The sequence below is a fragment of the Galeopterus variegatus genome, unplaced genomic scaffold (genome assembly GCF_000696425.1).
Source record: "Galeopterus variegatus unplaced genomic scaffold, G_variegatus-3.0.2 Scaffold311, whole genome shotgun sequence".
In the NCBI taxonomy this organism is placed as follows: Eukaryota; Metazoa; Chordata; class Mammalia; order Dermoptera; family Cynocephalidae; genus Galeopterus; species Galeopterus variegatus.
In genome coordinates this window covers 566437-576194 of record NW_007726422.1, presented here as the reverse complement: position 1 = coordinate 576194, position 9758 = coordinate 566437, and positions in this window count along the sequence as shown.

Sequence of the window (9758 nt, the reverse complement as noted above, 5' to 3'; positions counted from 1 at the left end):
GGCAGTTTCACAGTGATCTCCTTCCTTCCTTCCTTCCTTCCTTCCTTCCTTCCTTCCTTCCTTCCTTCCTTCCTTCCTTCTCTCCTTCCCTCCCTCCCTCCCTCCCTCCCTCCCTCATTCCCTCCCTCCCTCCCTCATTCCCTCCCTCCCTTTTTTTTAACTGTGCTTAGGATTTGAGGGGATTCCTGAATTCCAGGGTTGGTGTACTGCAACAATTCTAGAAAATTCTCAACGATTATCTCTTCGGTGTTACATATTTCTTATTTTCTCCATTACCCCTGGGAACATCTTTAAGACATCCCTAAGACTTTCTCACTTTATCCTCCATTTCTCTTAAACTTTCTTTCATATGTTCCATCTCAAAATTTTCAAATACTTTTCAGTTTTAGAAGTTCTGTTTGTTTCTCCTTTCAAGCCATTTTCTAACTTCTTATTCAAGTTAAACATATTTAGTGTATGTTTTGTATGTGTTAAATCCAGTACTGAAAATTTTAGGGGTCTTTTTGAGCTGTGTGTTTCTTCAAAAGCAAGTACCTTTGGTGAAGAGAGAAAGGAAGGTGTCTGTTTCCATGTGGATTGTGATGTGGGGCTCTGAATTCATGTTTCTGGAGTTGTAAATGTGGGGATTCTTTGAGGCTGGAGTTAAAATTGAGTTTTCCTAGAGAGTATTAGAATTAATATTAGAATTCATTTCTGCACATTGCTTGGAGGCACCATCAACCCTAGGATCAGACTATATTCTCCATTCTCTCTACGTTGAGGTCTGTTGTATTGCACAGATAAGTTGAATTTAAGCCTCTAGCCCAAATGGCTTGTTATAGATTCTCAGGGGAAGGCCAAGACAGGCATGTTTCCTTACTGACCTCTTCTGTGTGTGAGGTTCATTTTTCATTCACCCTTACACAGGGAATATAGTCCTTTTGTTTTCAGTTAGATGACTCCTTTTGAACTGGTCCTTGGCTTTTTCTTCTGACCCTGGCTTGCTGCACAACTATCAAAGCAGGAGCACTAGGGTGTTCAGAATTTGACTGATAATTTCTAAATGAAAGCCCACTTTGGACCCCGCTTATTTCTCAGGATATTATCATTTTTCTTCCTTCCTTTTTTAATTCCTACATTCTCTGTGAGAATTCTTTCATTTCCTACCAGTTCATCAATGTGTTTGATTTTTTTTTTAACCGAGCATTTTTTCTTGTTTTCAGCAGGTGACTCATTCAGAGTAGTTAAAATGGCATACAGTCAGAAATAGAAGTCCGTCTTTTCAGTGTAAACTGAGCTTCTTTAGGGAGTGTTCCATACTAAGGAAAATGAGATGATAGATGGTTACCAGTTCACTCAGTATACGTACATATTGCAGAGAAACAAAAACTAAAACTTATACACTGTATATTTTAGTTAATGAACCTAACTCTTATTGTTGGAACGTGTATCAGCATCAGAAAATCTTGTTTGTACACACATGTGCTAGCTTCTTACATCATGAGGTCATACAGTAAATACCATTTGGAGTGGCTGCCAACTTAATACCAAACCACGTTTCTAGGCAGTGCCTCTCATATACTGGGGTGACCATATCTATGTTACATTCCTGTGCTCTCTGATCATAATTTATCAGGGATGGACCAAAACTGAGCCTATCAGATACACTGTCTTGGGATTTGAAATTAGGAATGAAGAGGCATGGAGACCGATGACTTCATGGCAGAATTACATTAATTGCAGCACAGTAAATACATGATCCACAGCCCTTGCTGCTGAGAACCCACAGAGAAGCTCTAGTTTTTTCCTTGACTTTTTTTCCCCTTTCTCTGTCATTTTCTCTAACACTAGTTGTGTAACCTTGAGAAAGTTATTTTAACACTCAGTGCCTCCATTTCCTGTTTTGTAAATGGGAAAAAAGTAGCAGTAGCTGAATCATACGCGTGCTGGGTTGAAATGATATCACCTATACAAAACACTTAGATTAATGCCTGGTAAATTTTATGATCCAAAAAATGTCAGATGCTATCACCATCATCATTACTGATGACATATTTCCTTTGTGCTACTCTTAGTTCTGCCTTGTGCCTCTGCTGCTTTTCAGTCTGGACACCACCATAACTCTAGGATTATCTCATCTCCAGGTGTGATACTGCTGCTGTCATACTAAATTCAAAAGAGAAAAGATGCAGGGAATGCTGTGTAAGAGTACTGCATGTAACACTATTGACTAAAGTAGAAGGAATTAGAAATTAGGGAAAAGATTCTTAAGTGGATGAGAAATTTGACTACCACAGTCCAAGAAAAAGGAAAATTTAAATTGTTCATATAGCATGTCTTCACGGGAAGGCTTGCTTGACATCTTAAGGTTTTGTCACCTCCCTATCTTACAAAGAAAACCAACATCTTGAAACTTTTCTGGTAAAACATTGTAATAAATTTTTTTAAACTTTGTGCCAAACAGTGTATCCTCCATGACAGACCGTTGTAATATGGGAAGAAAGCAAAATAAAATGCTGTCTTTATGTGAACCTCTGTAACTTTTACATTTTTAAAACCCATTGAGTCACTCACTGGATCATTTTCAGCAGTATATATAGTATGATAGTCTCCTTTACACGTCTGTGGATGTTTTCAGCCTTTTCTCCTCCCAGTAGCCACTAAAGAGACCGCTATAAGGAAGGGTCTGCTCTCCTGACCTGGTTCCTGGGTGTGTTGGTGATGGAGAATTTAGAGTAAAGGAGGATACAGAGCAGAAGACGACAACAAGTGACTGATGAAAGGAGACTTAAGGAGATTTATCAGTGGAATTTCTCTGTGTGGGTTTGGTGGATGGGAGAGAGGAGATACTAAGATGAATGATGGATTCCTGGATATAAAGCTATCACAAAACCATCCCCTCAAAGCAAATAGAAATTCTGGATAAAATATAAGAAAAATGCTCAAAACTAAGTATGAAATTCAGAAGTGAAGAGTAAACTCAGAGTTGGAATAGTGAACAAGAGCTGAAGCTGAAAGAACTTGAGGGTTTATAGGCCTTAACTATTGGATGTTGGGCTCTGATCATGGTAGAGTGAAAATATTGCAAGCTTCAGATTCTTTGCTGCAGGAAGCTAGACCTAACCATGTTGCAATAAGCCAGTAATCACCAAGGGCTGTTCCTTCTGTGAAACTACCTGGGGAAACAACAAAGGAGCTTGCTATCCATCTACCAGGCAACCTAGAGGAATTTAGACCCCATATCTGCATCATGCATGGGCCTGGAGTCCAAATTCAGACTCCTCACGGGGTACAGAAACTTTTTACCAAGATAGTATAAAGTAGCCTGGCCGGGCAAAACATGAGGAGGCCCACGTAAAGGCAAATACAATAATACCCATTAAGGATGCTCCTCATCCTAGGACACAAAGAAGAGCAACTTCTGTTGAAAATGAGCTCACATTCAAACGTGACAAATCACTGAAGGAAATGAAGACTCTGAGAGACTGTTAGCGGAACAAACAAGGGTATTCTAAAAATGTAAACACTGGAAGTCTTTATGGATAAAATCGGACCAGAAAGAACAAACAAGAAAAAGATAGAAAATAGAAAAGATGTGAAAATTTGAGATCAGTCTGGAAGTTCCAATACCTTATACATAGGAGTTCAACAAAGAGAGACAGAAAAAAAAAAAATAGAAAGAGAGAGAGAGAGAGAGAGAGGAAAAAAAACATATTCTAGACAACATTGAGGTGAAGTTTCTGAGCAGGTAAAACTAATGTATAATTATAGAAATAGGAGAGGGAAAGTGGAATGACTGATGAATCTTGGAACCATTTGCTGATGGGGATTGTTTCTTAAGCATGTTCTATTACTAACTTGCTTCAGAAGGCACTCAATCCATACTTACATGAATAAACGGAAGCAGTATTGGGTAGTTATGGGCTTTGGAATCAGACAGACCTGGGTTTGAATCCTGCCTCCCATACAATCTGAACCCAATTATTTATACCCATACAATCTGAACCCAATTATTTATACCCATACCCATACAATCTGAACCCAATACAATCTGAACCCAATTATTTATACCCATACAATCTGAACCCAATTATTTATACCCATACAATCTGAACCCAATTATTTATACCCATACAATCTGAACCCAATTACCCAAGGTCCCTAAGATTGTTTTTTTTCATCCATGAAATGAGGGTAACCGAGGGTACTGGCACTAAACTAAAGGATTGTTGTGAGGCTCCAAGGAGATAATGTTTATGTGTACCTAGCACAGTGCCCAGCACATAAATATAATCATGAAAAAATATTTGTAGAGTTGACAGTACCAAGAGGTAAACGGTGCTGCAACTGCCATACCAAAGGTCCTGCCATGATAGCACTTTCCCTAAAGCAGGCAAATAAAGGGACGTGTTGTCTTTAGAGGATTTAAAAACAATAATGAAACTGACTTTTATAGTCTACTTTTTATTACCACCATGTGCCAGCAATTCTAAATAATGTCAGTGATAAAATATTTCCCCTGGAAAAGTATTTTGTTGGTCTAAGTGCTATACAGTCATTGAAGTTTTGCTTGAATTTAAGTAACTGTGGCACTACATATTCCTGCTAAAAAGTGGATTGAAAATAGAAGTCCAAAGCATAGAGATTGTAAGGACAAAGACAAAGAACTTTATTTATTTATTTATTTATTTATTTTTATTTTTATTTTTATTTTTTTTCCTTTTTGTCTCTTTTTTTCGTGACCGGCAACGGATCGCAACCCTCGGTGTCGCGCCCGCACCGGACCGGGACCGGCAACAGGACCGCAACCCTAGGTGCTGCGCCCACACCTCACTCAGCCAGTGAGCGGCCAGTCTGCATGTGGGATCCGAACCCTCGGTGGGAGCGCTGCCGCACTCCCAAGCGGCACACTGCAGCAGTGCACCACCGGGCCGGCCCAAGAACTTTAGTTATTTAAATTACATCATTCTATGGTATCACTTGGAATTTTTATTTGAATTTTAAATTTAAAATAGTGAAACTATTACCTGCTAAGGCATAATATTTTTGTTTATTAAATGCAAATTTTAGTTTATTCAGAAAAAAATACTTTATATGTATTCCTGAGTTCGAATAATATCTTGAAAGTTGAAATGAATTCTTTTAAAATTGTTATTCTTCTTAATCTTTATTCAATTGCTACATTTAATACATTCATTAGTGTAACAGACCAATGTTTTTACCTTTTCAAAAACAAAGTGCTTAAATTTAATTTAAAAGATTAATTCATTATTTTTTTGCTGTAAATTATTCGTTACAAGCATGATTATATCATAAAGCTTAAAAAAAAGATTACACTGTCTGAATTTCTTTTCTGCCCATTATTATTCATTTAATTTCATGATTGTTTTTGAAAATAATTTTCTTGTGTAGAGGAGGGATATGTATTAAGAAAAGTATCTGCCTTGAGTGTCAGATATGCTAGGTATGTTTATTTAAATGCTTCTTCTCACAGGAGGCATGTATAAATTTATGTATACACAATAGTATAATTGTAACTATTTCTCTGGGTTTGATTTTGAAAGCTTTAGGCTCTAACATTTATTTTCGTGAGACTGGTAATGTAAATTACCAAGCATCTTCTCTTTTTAATACAATATGAAAATATTTTAGTGACAGTGTGGGTTTTTAACACTGCTGGAAATCCTCAAAATTTTACTTTTTCTTTTTTTCCTCTCCTTTATCACACAGGTATTCTGTGATATTGACAAGAGGTGGTATTTGGAAAATTCAGGCTTTTTTCTTATTTTTATTTTTAATTTGTTTTTAATAAAACCAGATCACTAGTGGCTTAATCATCTTTATTTTGCTAGTAGGAACGAGAGTATTTTTCTAAATTTGGTAAGGGTATTATTGCCATTGAGGAAATAGACTGTGAAAGTATGACAATACAGTGCTTTTTTATATCTGATGAGGCTTACTACATTGTAGTATAGAGCCTACCTCCCCCACTAATTTGGAATTCCTCAAGGACAGAGGCCATGTTTTATTCATCTGTTGATCCACAGATCTGGCAGGTAATATGAGTTCAATAAAGATGTGATAAATCATTGAATGAATAATGCATGATCGTTTACCACAGGTTCATAAGTTTCCAAGTTCAGACCAGAGAGGGCAACATGAAGTTGTCATGATTGTTAACTACCTAGCCCTGTGGAGAAAATAGGATTTCAGTGTTCTTCCAATCCAGGAGCATGGAATGTCCTTCCATCTTCTTGTGTCCTCTTTAATTTCTTTCAGCAGTGATTTGCAGTTCTTGTTGTAGAGATCTTTCATCTCCTTGGTTAAATTGATGCCTGGTATTCTGGATTTTTGGTGACTTTTGTAAATGGGCTTGCTTTCTTGATTTCTTTTTCTACTAGATCATTAATGGAGAATTAAAATGCTACTGACATTTGCGTGTTGATTTTGTATCCTGCAACTTTACTGAAATCATTTATGAGTTCTAAGAATTTTCTTGTAGAATCTTTAGACTTTTCTATATGTAGGATCATGTCATCTGCAAAAAGGGACAGTTTGACTTCTCTTTTCCAGTGTGGATGCACTTTATTTCTTTCTCTTTCCTGATTGCTCTTGCTACCATTTCTAACACTGTGTTAAATAGGAGTGGTGATAGAGGACATCCTTGTCTTGTTCCTGTTGATATTGGTGGTGGGCTTGTCATGTATGGCTTTTATTGTGTTTAGATACTTTCCTTCTGTACCTAATTGGCTGAGAGTCTTTATTATGAAGGAATATTGAATTTTGTCAAATGCTTTTTCTGCATCTCTTGAGATAATCACGTGGTTTTTGTTTTTGATTTTATTGGTGTGTTGATCCCTCCTTGTCTCCCTGGGATGAATCCCACTTGATTATGGCATATAATTTTTTTGATGTGCTGCTGTATTCTGATTACTAGTAATTTGTTGAGAATTTTTTGTCTATGTTCATCAGAGTTATTAGCCTATAGTTTTCTTTTTTTGTTGTATCTTTGTCTGGTTTTAATATCAAGGTGAGGCTGGCCTCATAGAATGAGTTTGGGAAAGTGGCCTCTACTTCAATTTTTTGGAATAGTTTGAAGAGAATTGGTATTAATTCCTCTTTAAAGGCCTGGTAGAATTCAGCAGTAAAGGCATCTGTTCCTGGGCTTTTCTTTGTTGAGATATTGCTGATTACTGCCTCAGTTTCATTGCTCGTTATGCGTCTGTTCAAGTTTTATAATTCTTCTTAGTTATGTCTTGGTAGTTTGAATGTGTCCAAAAATTCACCCATTTTCTCCAAGTTTTCAAATTTGTTGGCTTATAGTTTTTTATGATAGTCTCTGTTGACTCTTTGTATTTCTGTGGTATCAGTTGTAATGCCTCCTTTTCAATTTCTGACTTTTGTTATTTGGGTCTTCTCTCTTCTTATTTTAGTCAGCCTAGCTAGTGGTTTGCCTGTTTTGTTTATCTTCTAGGAAAACGAACTTTCTGTTTCATTGACCTTTTGTATTTTTTGGTCTTCATTTCATTCTGCTCTGATCTTAATTATTTTTTTCTGCTTACTAATTTTGGGATTGGATTTTTCTTGTTTTTCTAATTCTTTAAGGTGTAACATTAGGTTGTTTATTTGAGATCTTTCTATTCTTTTAATTTAAGTATTTATTGCCATAAACTGCCCTCTTATCACTGCTTTTGCAGGATCCCACAGGTCTTGATATGATGTGTTGTTATTTTCATTAGCTTCAAATTTTTTTTTATTTCATGTTTAATTTTTCTTGGACTCTTAGTTCATTGAAGAGCATGTTATCTGATTTCCATGTGTTTGTATACTTTCATGAGTTTGCTTGTTATTGATTTCCAGTTTTTATCTTTTGTGATCTCAAAAGATACTTGAAATGATTTCAATTTCTTAAAATTTGTTGATTTAATTTGTACCTCATGTGTGGTCTATTATGGATAATGTTCCATATGCTGTTGAGAAGAATGTATATTCTGTAGTTGTTGGATGAAATGTTTGGTAGATATCTGCGAAGTCTAAGTGGTCTAAAGTGTAGTTAAGTCCTGTGTTTCTGTGTTGATTGTTGCCTGAATTATCTGTCCAGTGCTGAGAGATGGGTATTTGGGTTCCTAGCTATTACCATATTAGGGTCTATCTTTTTCTTTAGGTCTAATAGTGTTAGCCTTAGATATCTGGGTGCTGCAATGTTGGGTCATTTATATTTATTATTGTTATGCTTTCTGGCTGGATAGATCCCTTTATCATTATACAATGGCCTTCTTTAACTCTTTTTATGGTTTTGGCTTAAAGTCTATTTCATTTGATATAAGAATTACTACTCCTGCTTGGTTTTGGTTTCTATTTGCATGGTATGTCTTTTTCCATCTCTTCACTATTAGTCTTTGTGCCTTTACAGGTGAGGTAAGTCTCTTGAAGACAGCATATAGTTGGGTCTGGCTTTTTAATCCTATCAGTCAGTCTGTTTTTATAGTGGAGAATTCATTTACATTTAATGTTCTTATTGAAAGGAATTGTATTACTCCTGGCGTTTTTGTCAATTTTCATTCGGATGTTATAAATATCTTTTGTTTCTTTCTCCCCCCCCCCCCTTTTTTTTGTTACCAGTAAGGGGATCGCAACCCTTGGCTTGGTGTCGTCCACACCGCGCTCAACCAGTGAGCGCACCGGCCATCCCTATATAGGATCCGAACCCGCAGCCTCTGTGCTCCCAGCGCCGCACTCTCTCGAGAAAGCCACCGGGTCGGCCCCTTTCTTCCCCTTTTATTGTTTGTCTTTGGTGTTCATTTGTTTTTTAGGCAGTGAGATATAGTTTCTTTCTCTTTCTTGTTTGCATTTTTGTTCTACTAGTGGGTTTTGTTCTTTCTTGTCTATTCATGATAGTGATTATCGTTTTTTGGATTCCTGATTCAGGACTCCCTTGAAGATTTCTTGTAGGCCTGGTCATGTGGTTGTGTACTCCCACAGTTTTTGTTTGTCTGAGAAATACAGTATTTCTCCCTCATTTTTGAAGGATAGCCTTGCTGGGTATTGTATTTTTGGCTGGCAGGTTTTTTCTGTTTCAATATTTTGATTATATCATCTCTTTCTCTTCTGGCCTGTAGAGTTTCTGTTGGGAAGTATGCTGCAAGTCTGATGGCAACTCCCCTTAGGTGACTTAATGCTTTTCTCTTGCTGCTTTTAGGATTCTCTCTTTGTTTTTGAATTTTGTCTGTTAGAGTATAATATTTCTTGGAGATTATGTTTTATAATTGAATCTGCTTGAGGATCTTTGAGCCTCCTGGATCTAAAGGTCCATCTCTCTCCCTATACCTAGGAAGTTTTCATCTGTTATCTCACTGAATAGTCAATGTCTTTCCTTTTTCCTCCCATTCCAGAATACCCATGATTTAGATGTTTGTGCTGTTATAATTGTCTGCTAGTTCTTTTAGATTATTTGCTTTAATCCTTTTTTTTTTTTTTTTTTTTTTTTTTGCCTGCCTGGATTACTTTGAAAAGACTGTCTTCAAGATCAGAAATTCTTTCTTCTGCTTGCTCTAGCCTACTGCTTAATCTCTCATTTGTGTTTTTTATTTTGTTGAATAAATCCTTTAGTTCCAGGAGTTCTGCTACATTCTTTTTAAAAGTATTTATCTTTTTGTAAATTTCCTCCTTCATATCCTGGATAGTTTTCTCATTTTGTTGTGTTGTCTGAGTTTTCTTGTATCTCATTAAGTTTTCTTATGATTGTTGCTCAGAATTCCTTTTTAGTCATTTCAAGGGTT